We start from the raw sequence: 11478 nt of genomic DNA on the forward strand, positions 1-11478 counted from the left end.
TAAATTTTAGTTCTTTTCAGCAGTGCTCTTCTTTTAACAAAGGTTGTAAAACAATGACACTTTTTTTTTTTTTTTTTTTTTTATGTTTATTTTTTTTTTTTTTTTTTAAACAATGAGGTCCTCTTTATTTAAGGAAATAGGAAAAGTCACACGGAGGTATGTCTTGCGAATATGGAGGCTGGGACATCATTGTTTATGGTACAAAAATCAGTAATGAAGAAGATAGACACCACAATTTAATGAAGGGGTTTAGCAGAGTGCATATCTAAAACATAAATAATCTACAGAGTTTAACCGTTACATTTAGAATTCAAAATTTTACGGTAAAAAAAAATTGAGTAAAGTACCTAAAAGAGAACAAAAAAAATTCAAATGTTTAAAATATTTTTAGATGGAAACCAACAATATGAAATAGGCCTATTCCAATTTAGGATAATTGTTATGTATTTTGTTGTGAGATTCTAGCCGAGCTAGAGACTAGTAAAGTGTTTTTACTTATATTTTCGTACTAAAATGTTTTAAATATTCAACAATTTAAACCCTCAACAACACATTTTTTTACACACTCAACACTCAAGTTAAATACGTTTAAAATAAGAATACTCAGCAATCAAGATCCTCGGATTTAAACCTCCCACTTTTTTATTCATCAACAAACGTGCTAAAATACCAAAGATATATTAGATTAGATATTATATTAATTCAATTTATATTAATGCGGCTTACCCAAATGAGTCAGAGCAGTTAAATCATTTACATGCAATTAGTTTTACAAACATAATCAGTTTCACTTCAAACTTCCTCAGAATTTAAGATGAATGACAGCCTTTAAACTGAGTGTGGCAGTGAATGAACAGCTAATACAGAAGAGTGAACATTGTTATCACATTATCTCTGACAGCGGAAGAATAACATGATAGGCTCCAAGAACATGACAATACGCTGACACAGTATCAGTAATAGCTTAGCTGTACAACGCTCAAAATAACTAAAGGAATCAAAGAAAATACTTGTACAGCTGTTTTCAAATTTATGACCAAGAACAGTATTTGAATTTCAGTTTACAATAATTTAAATAAATTATTAAAATTTGTATAAGCGTTTTTCCATTTTCGTTTAAAGCTCTAACACAATCTCTTATTGGAACTTTAAACTAAGAGCTCTGGCATCCAAGATTAACTGAACAGAAAGCCAATAAAGTAACAAAATTCCCTTACTGTACAAAAGTATTGAAGATTTGCTATTAGCGAATTTTCCTATAGGGAAGTAGCCAAGTTATTACCGTAGGTCTCATGGTATGACTTGAGCCCGGGACTGATTTACTTTTTCATTTTTGATGTACTCAGAGGCCAAAAACACTTGGCTATTTGTTCAAATTTTTATATATGTATATAGGTACCGTATTGAAGTGTTTTTGTGCGGTTATTGGAGAAAATTCTAAAAATTGTAGCCTAAATTTAAAAGTCTCATGTTATTCTTGTGGAGAATATTGTAAAATGTTATTGTTTGCTAGTTTATGAATATATTTTGATCAAACTTGGCAAATTTTTTTTATACTAAGCTATTAGTATTTTACTAAACAACACACTTTATTAGCCTCCCTGTAGCAGCAAACTTAGGTACTCGTTTAACCTAATGTTATTTAAATAGATTTCATTGTATTAAATTCAGGCAATTGAAAACTCGCTTAGTCTGCAGGTTTGCTGCGACAGGGGGTATTTTTTCTGTTGGTAGTAGCCTATAGTGTTCCTCTGTAAAACAGGTTTGTACAGAGGCAACACTCTTCAATGAAAAGTTTTATTAATTTATTTAAATAACAATTCTTCTCTCATTGGGTGCACTTTAATACTCAAGTCAAGGACAACTGTGAGAACCTGGGAATAATTGATGTTGACAACAAACAAAAGAACAAGTCCTTGAAATAGCCGGTTGAACAAACATGCACTTCTACTAGCCGCATTTGGGAAATCACAGTTTGGTGTAAAGTATTCAAGTTATAACAATCACCAAATTACCTACCGGTACTGAGCCTAATTTTTTATGTTATGGTAACCTAAAATAGTTAGGCCTAATCTATTCTCTGGCAAAATAGTATTCGTAAAATATATTAACCTTTTTGGTCATAAAAATGATAAAAATATGTCTGTATTCAAGATGTAACTCTGTTTCATTAAAAAATATGGTTACTTGACACTATTATCTAAAAGTATTGGCTTATACTGGGTTCTATGAGTTTTGTTAATATGACCTACAGAACAACAAGAGTTTAAAAACTGTTAGCCTACCGGTATATTAAATGTCTGGCGTGTAATAATCAAAATACGGATGTTGGCTTTTATCTATGCTTCTGTGAAGCGCCAGAAAAAATAAAGAAGTGTTCAAGTATTTAACTTGCTTATCCATGATGGTCAGTCTATTTCAAATATTTTTATCTTGTTTGAATTATTTAACTAAATGTTGACCACACTTATCTTTACATTTTACTAGGCCTATATAAAGAAAATTAATATTTTAATCATTGTTAAACCTTGAAGGCCATAAACATGTGATAACAAATCGCCTACAAAAAATTTTAGGATGTTTAAAATTTAAACAGATCTTAGGCTATATAAACTCAAGTTTGGAAATTCATTACCAACAGAGTTTAAGTTACCAACACTGTAATTTCAAGTTTGCGCTCAAATGCCAAAACCAGTCATTTTAGAATAAATCATGATGGTTTAAAAAAAAGATAGAGGATGCTAAAATAAATATTTGTCAATAGGAAAATATCAAATGGAAGATGTTGCAAAACTATTAGTATGCATCTCCTGTCTTGGTCAGTGACCTTAGACTTCAGGAAGCTACAGCTTAGCAAGCATTTGACAACATCATTCATTACGCTATTCAACTATTACTCCCCAAACATAATTAGTAATAAGTAACTAACTTAAAACAATAATTTTATTGACCAACAATTTAGCATCGTACTAAGTAAGCTACATATTAAAGGCACTTGACAAGCACAATCATTTAGTATTGAAAGTAATAATATAACATAGTAAAAAATGACTACCATAATCATTATGTTGTTGAGTTTTGAGATAAACAAATGGTGCCAGAAACTTAAAAATGAGCCTACCGTAGCCTACTTTCTCACTTTCAGAAAAATTTTTTAAAAATGCTAACAGTTGTTAGGCTATATACATGTATATGAGCATAGGTTAAGCATTTACTACGACTATCTGCAGTACTATCCTGATAATCAGACCAACTCGTTTTTAAATCACAAGGCAAAAATGTGGTTCGGATTCTACTATAAAACTGTGTCCCTTAGTTGTCATTGGCTGTATGGGCTATTAATTAACAGACCTGTCTAAGGAACATGTCGACCATAGTGAGTAACAAGACTACAAGATTGTGCCATTTATCATACACCCTTCTCCATTCATACTTGGCTTAAAATAACTGAGACCTTCCTATGGTCGCCATTTCAATTAAAAAGAATGTATTTTCTGTTTGGCACCAGAATCAAAAGGCAGAATTTGATAACTTAGTCAATGTAACAACAGTGTACAAGGTGTTTTTCAAGAACATGCAAGAGTACATTTTTGTGCCCTCAATACACAACGCCTTAACCCCCCGTACCAACTATATATAGGCCCATAACTCCATATTCCTTTAAAAGGTTAATAGGCTACATTGCCAAATGTAGGCCTGCTATTTAAATCATTTTATTAGATACAGTAAAAAAATATTACATTGACCAAAGATTATAAAATTACAAATATATATTTTTGTATATCCATCCATATACAGTATGCCAAACTTAAATTAAATATGCTAGGCCCTACACATAACTTTTTCGCAAAAAGACTTTTTTTAAGAAATTTCACATGTTATACAATAAAACAAGGTCACCTAGATGACCAAACTGGCTTTAGATTTTCAATTTAACTTTAAAAGTTAAATCAAGAAACACGAAAAACCCGCTCAAACAATTTGCCGGTTAATTTACAGTATTTACATTTTCTATTAACAAGCTCAGAATAATGAACTGTTTTATTTGCTTATCCACTGAAACCAAGTAAAAAAAAAATCTTTTCTAATTGATAAGAGCATTTAAAATAAATAAATAAAAATAAATAAGGTCTTTATTCATGAGCGAGTTTCAGTTACAAAACTGTTTTACAAATTGACTCAAGTCAGGACTTAAACTAAACAAAACTTCTTATAACTGCGAAACAAAATAAGATTAGTTACAAACTCTTTAGGCGATACTTAAAATTGTTGTCCTTTTGGAGTGCAAGGAAGTGCATTGTACTGAGCCGACTTTAAGTAAGAAAAACCCCCTTCTACCAGCATCAAGAACAACCCTTGGTATGTCAAGCTTTGGATGAAGTATTCAGAGATCACGTATTGGTATTTTAGGATGTAGAAAACATTTGCCTTTAGTTCTAGAAGTGTACTAACTTAAGTTAGTTTCCTGAATGTGCATCTCGCCACAAAGTGTGGCATTTTCAGAGGCCACTAAGTTATTTTGTAATCATATCCTAACTTATTACTGTATAAGTTAGGTACAACAAAAAAGTCACTAGCCGTGTTTAGGAATCCACGCCCCAGTCTGTCCACACCACTGACACTGTCAGTCTAACGGTTTAAGATATCGTGCTCTCAACCCTGCTACCGCGTGTGTAACGTCAGTGATGTAATAAGCAGTGCAGTGTCTCTTTTACAGTGGCGGCTGGTGGGTTAAAGTAGTGGGATGACGCATAAATATTTTTTGGAAGGTTACTGATACTTAAGGAAGGTTAATACAAATTTATAAGTATTGAAACGTTGGTTAAGACCACTGTTTAGTGAATTTCCCTTGTAGGGAATAAGCTATTACCGTGAGTACTCGTGGTAGGACCTGGACCGATTTACTTTTTGTTTTCAGGTCCCTAGAGGCCCAAAACACCATCTGTTCAAATTCATATAGGCCTATATATTATATATCTATGTGTCCCTTAGTGCAATAACTCGAGCAAAAATCATAAGATTTTGATGAAACTTGATACAACGTGTAAACCTATGTTTATTCAAACGAGTTCGCGTACCAGCATGATCGGACTATGGGAACAGGAACAGTGGTTTATGGTGGTCTTATGGGGTAAAAATTGGTTTTTCCCATTTTTGACCCAAAAAACATACATAAAATTTAGCAGCTTCTTTCCAAACCATTTTTTAGAGCTTAACCCTAGCAGTGGCCAATGTTAGAAGTAGGGAATGGCCAACCCATTTTGGCGATTTTGCACACCTTTTTTTAAAAATTAGTAATAATTCAACCGTACAAGTAAACCGAGCCAACCTTATATTCATTTTGTTCAGAAAAAACAAAAGAATCTAGAAATATTAATATAATAATGATTTAGATAATGTATTTTATCGGTAAAGTGAAAAAAATAAAAAAATAAGAATATTTTTTGAAATTTCAAAAGCAGCCTCGGTAAAGTTTTTTCTACAGATTTTTTATGGGAAATTCATTACGGTACATACATTTTTTTAGACAATTTAATTCGCTACATAGAAATGTATTTAACATGTTAGAAAAATATTTTTTTATAAGTTTTTGGGGCAAATACAATAACAAACGGAGAACCGATAAAATTGAAAACCGTACAGTGTAAGTTTGTGTTGTAAAAAGTTATATAATATATGTGTATATTAATAATGATATATACATGTTTGTAGAGGAAATAAAGTAAGAAATCCAAAAAAGTCATAAAGTTTATCGTAAAAATATTTTTTATTTATAAATAAAATAATATTTTTGTGTTTTAGCAATTTTGTGAAAAAAGGTACTTTCCTGTTAAAGGGAACATTCATTATTATCGATCTGATTTCTTTCGATATATCGATATTTTTGTTTTCCTTTACGATCCATACCCTCTGTTTTAATAATATCTTCAAACACATTTAAATTACAAATTGACAACTGATATTGTTTAGGTAAAAATAGTATATTATGTGGATCCAGAAATAAAACTGTTCTAAACTAACCTAACATAACTAACCAAACTTGCTGTGCCATTTCAAAATTTTGTTTGATAACAGAAAAGGCATGTGAGTAATATGAAACGGGATTTGGAAATATTACGGCAAGTTTGGTTGGTTAGGTAAGGTGGTTTAGTGAGTCGGTGGCTCAGTCGGTAGCGTCGCGGACTTCGGGCCCAAGGCAGCGATGTCGTGGGTTCGCATCCTGGTCACTGCCGATAACATTTTATCAGTACAGTTCACCTTTGTACTGTACCGGCTCACTCCTTGCTTTGCTGTAAACGATCCACGCACGGGCGCTTAGTCTATGTGGACGGGCAAATGCAAGGTTAAAAGAGGCCGCCAACCTCTTTTTTAAAAGAACAAAGAACAAAGGTTAGTTTAGAACAGTTTAATTTCAATATAATATTTTAAAATTGTTTGTTGATACTGAACAATATTTTTAGGCCTACTTACCTACTTATCGTAGTTGTCAGCTGACATCTTGTTCATTAATATCGGTGTATCGGATCAAAAAATAGAATATCGATGTATCGAAAAAAAAAATCATCGATAAGTTAATAATGAATGTTCCCTTTAACAGGAAAGTAAAAAAAAAAAAAAAAAAATCATAGTGGGCCTATTTAGTATAAAACTTTTGTAGGCTACCAAATGTTTTTACTTCAAACCAACATAGGTCTTGTAGTGTATTCAATTACCTACATAAAAATGTATAACACGTTGGGTAACAATTTTTGTTTTTACGTGTTAGGGGCATAATAATATAAATAGCCTAAACGGAAAACCGCAAAATACAACTGCAAGAAAAATACAACCTTTTATAAACACAATTTCACACTAAAATGCATGAAGATTACTTTACTTTTATACACACACACACATTTCTCTAACAATACAAAATAATAACGAATTTAGTAATAAATCGGGGATAAAACGAGAGAGAAAACCCACCGGCAACAACACGCAATGGCGAATACAAGGCACTTTGTGCATGAGACCTTGACAGTAGTGACGCACTTTCGTCGTCTTAGTGAGAGAAAACGGAAATAACCCTGAGCGCAGAGCTGCCACTATCACAAGCTACATTTCTTCCTCTTCAAAATGACATATTATATGACTAGTACTTAGTCTAATTATAACTTACACTGTATGTAGCCTAATTCGTATTTACCGTACTAGCGTATTACGCTGGTTGGCCATTTGTTATCCCACAATGTTGTGCAATCAATATTTCGTTCTAAATATCAATACCACAATGAAGATAAAATCAATGGCTATCCAGTGGTACCACCCGCAACATACCAAGACGAAAATTATCCAAGCAGGGTAATGCCAAACAAGTCGTGTTTTTACAGTTCCCAAGTGTCAGCTGCAAAAGTCGTGCCACGCCAAAAATTCATTTGATTTCTAATCGTCGTGATATTGTTAAATACCTGCTACCTACTTACAGGGTTTGTTTATATAATAAAATGAAAGTTCAGAATGTTCCGAATGGTAGGGCCTAAGTTATATATATTGTTCATATCAGAGTTGATTATAAGCGGTTTTTTCACCGTAAAAAAAATTTAGGCCCATACTAGCGTATAACGCTGGTGGCCATTCTAGGCTTCACGGCGACGGGCGAACGAGCGTATTTAGGCTCGTTGGCCACTGCTAGGGTTAAAAAAACAAATAGGCCTAGGCCTAATTTAATATATTGAAGTCCCCATTATTAAGAGGAAATTAAAAAGAAAATGGAAATATAAAATCCCTATGTTATTCTTATGGAGAAAATTGTTAACTGTTGTAATTTGCTTGTTTATGAGCATATTTTGATCAAATTTGGAAAATGCATTCATTTCATTTAAAACTATTAAGTAACATAAAAAACCCCTTTTTTACCCTCCCTGTTGCAGCAAACCTAAGTACTTGTTAAACTAATGCTATTTAAATAAGGAATCAATGTGCTCAGCGCTCATTGAGGCAATTAAAACTTACTGATTGGACGGAGTCCCAAACATCCTATACGGTATCTATTGCATTAAGTTAGAACTTGACACAGGGCTGTGATTTGTCAAATTTTTTCTTGCAGTTTGTATGGGAGTTTGGACTTTTAATCTAGGCCTACTGTGTCCCTGTGTACTAACTTACCTGTTTAAGTTAGCAAAAACATGTTGCAGCCATTATCACCCATCCTATAAACATTGACCCTGCTAACGTTTAACTTAGCCTAAGTTACATTAAGTTGTAACTTATTAGGCCTACATTAACTTGTAAATGCAGGAATAAAAATTATATTTAGGTATAAGTTATTATTTTTGCTATTGTTAGAATATAGGAGGACTCTGTCCAAGTCCTTATGGACCAGCCGCCACTGTTTTTTTTTGGAATATAAACCTTTGTAACATATAACTTAGGCTAAGTTATATAGGATGCAATTACAACATAAGTTAAATTTGTGACCTCTGAAAATGCTACACTTCAAGGTGAAATTTACATCAGGAAACTAAATAGGTTAGACTTCCGCAGACAACCTACGATAGGCTATATTACATCGGATGAATAACAATACATATCGAAACTTTTTAGGTTCAATATATCGATTAGGAATTTAAGTGGAAACTAACTTAAGTTAAGGAATAAAAACCTTCGTTAATGTTATTGCTAAGTTAGGCCTATTGATTTTATTTATAATTTAGGCCTAAGTAAAATAAAATCATTATGATAATAATATTGAACCAAATAAATATCGATAAGTTAAGTTATATTTCGATAAACTTAAGTTATAGTTAAGTTTTATTCATCTTTAACTTATATCGTAGGTTCTCCACTATGGAAGTGTAACCAACTAAGTAATAACTTCAAGAACTATGTTAGAGGCAACCAACAAAACAGGTACAGGCTGGACTTTACTTGACGTCCTACACTCATTCGATTGGTTTTTTCGATTCGATATTTTCATTTGATTCTTTCATTCGATAACTTATATCGTTTGGTTAGTTAGGTTAGGTTAACCTTACCTAACTAACCGGTACTTGAGTATTAAACGGAGGCCACCTAACCTACAGTTTCTTAACTTAGCTATGATAATAGGCCTACTGATTATTAGTAAACCTTCATTCGATGTTTTCACTATCAGCAAGTTTGGTTGGTTAGGTTAGGTTATGATAGTTTAATTTTATAACTGATAAGTTATATAGCTGACCAGACACAGTGACAGGCGATGACAGGTAATGGAGCGCGCTCCGGTCAACGACCCTGACCTTGGCCTACTTGGAGGGGATTCTGCGAGTAGACACATGACTCATTTGATAACGCTTGATGCACAACAATACTAGAATAGTTCTACTACAACATCTATAACAATTTAACCCTCTATAAGTGCCGCGGCGCGTTTCGTAATGGTGGCCTCCGTTTAATACTCAAGTACCAACTAACCAAACGATATATCGAATGAAGCAATCGATTAATCGATATATCGATCGATATTTTCATTCGAATGAGTGTAGGACGTCAAGTAAAGTGCAGCCCAGGTACAACTTAACTTAGGCCTAACGTAATTGAAAATGTCTTGAAACTGGGTAGGCTAACATGATTAAGTTAACTTACAAAATATAACTTAGGCTAGGCCTGGTTTTTATGAAGGCCTAACTTCTTTGGCCAGTAATAGAATATGTATTTTTGTGTGTTTAAACCATACTTACCATACAAAAATAGAGAGGATGGACCTGTAAACAAAGTGGAACTAACTAGGCTAAGTAGCCTAGGTATAGATAGCTTGCAGCAATAGGTTACCCATATGTAAAGGAATGTGCCCAGATTTGTTTCCAGCGGTCTAATTTGAGGTCAAGCTATAAACATTCAACTGGTGATAAACCTTTGTAATTGAAATCGATCTTTTATAGAACACTTAAAATGTAGTGTTAGGCTATCCAACAAATATATTTGTTAGTGAATAATCGTCTCAAAAGTGGGCTGGGCTCAATCTTCTTATTGAAGTAGGTGAGGATTTTCAATGTAAAAGCAACTTCGAATACTTTGTATAGACCCAAAATATATTGTAGGATAAACGATTTAAATGCTATAAGTTTCAATCTTGTACTAACCTTAAATAATCACCAATTATTTAATCACAAAGGGCTGGTCCAAACTAATTCATCAGTTCAACAGTGTCAACATCAACAAACGAACGAAACAGTTCTGTTCTGTTTTAGTAAATTGACCTCACACCTGACGCTTACAATACAACCACTCAAAAAGTAGCCCCTTTGTATCATGCAGGGTTTTATAATAATAGCCCGCTTAATAATTACAATTCTAAAGTTTTGTTGTCTATTATTTACTTTGAATTCTAATTAATAAGATTTTTAGGGAAAATCAAGCTTAAATAGTACAATTATTGTAAAAATCATAGTGTTATGTATTCATCCGCTAATAACCAAACCAACTACTCTTTCAACCTGAAAATAACAATGAGTCAACGGTGCAACGAGTCAACAGTGAAAACGCAGAATGTAATGCGTATATATATATAAAGATGCATGCATCGATTTTAAAATGAGATACTACCATAGATGAAGATTTATTCTATGATACTACCATAGGCTAACCCAATCAACACAATTATACTCATAGCCGCCATAGGCGGCCGTGGTATACTTCCTGTTCCGTTCCATTGTAAAATTTGAAGCTCGTTTTTCGCGTCCAGTTCATGGGTGACACTGGGCACTAGTTTTGACGGAATTAATTCACTTATTTTATTTATGAAAACATTTAGCAAACAATGTCTCCAATCCAATGAGAATGTAATTATAATCTGATATTGATCTGATGTCGTTGTGCATTGTTCTAAATGTTAAAAGAAAGTTTTGTCAAAAATAATTATCAAGAAATATTATTAAGTAAAATGTTCTATTAACATTACAATAAACCACCTTTATCTATCATAATTAGGCGGTGGAAGGAAAATACAGCAGACTATAATTTGTAGTAAGAGGTGTCAATTGTTAAAATAAATTTCAATCAATTCAACAGAGGTAGGCCTATACTAAAAAATACAAAAAATAATTACAGTGTAGTTCATTTATCAAGAATTCCAAGTAGCCTAGAGTATTAGCAAACTGTCATTAATTATAAATTCAAACATTCATTGTATTTTATTTGTTTCAACAGTCTTTGCTAATTATATTTGATATTATGGTATTATACTTGTATAGGATAGGTATTTTGTAGATACATTTGGCATGTTTAGATAAAAATAGCATGCCACCTCCGTTTCCAGTGACACTCTGTTTGCAGGTGCAGGTGAATGTAAGACCTCGGGTATGATACGAGCAGTGGTGTGATATGCACTTGAATAAAAGCAACAAAAGTTGGTTAGATTGCGTAAAAAACATTATAAACATATACAATTTAAGAGCAACTGACAGATGTGACTCACACTTTTGGTAAGGCGAGTGACTCTTTAATTAGTTTAGTGTTTTC

General features: G+C 32.8%; 1 protein-coding gene across 4 annotated transcripts in view; it reads right to left on the bottom strand.

Annotated features, from left to right (window-relative positions):
- Positions 1-10261, bottom strand: part of LOC128993989 (protein 4.1 homolog) — a 45419-nt gene extending 35158 nt beyond the window's left edge. For 3 of the 4 annotated variants that reach the window (XM_054418158.1, XM_054418159.1, XM_054418156.1), the window contains exon 1: positions 10101-10261. The gene's annotated coding sequence lies outside the window, so the exon portion shown is untranslated. Of the gene's footprint in view, positions 1-726; positions 835-10100 lie in introns of those variants that run through there. The other variant, XM_054418157.1, reaches the window with a different exon arrangement.
- Positions 10262-11478: the final 1217 nt, after the last annotated feature.

Source organism: Macrosteles quadrilineatus, unplaced genomic scaffold (assembly GCF_028750875.1).
Source record: "Macrosteles quadrilineatus isolate MER2022 unplaced genomic scaffold, UCM_ALF_1.0 Scaffold_5__1_contigs__length_97177068, whole genome shotgun sequence".
Lineage (NCBI taxonomy): Eukaryota > Metazoa > Arthropoda > Insecta > Hemiptera > Cicadellidae > Macrosteles > Macrosteles quadrilineatus.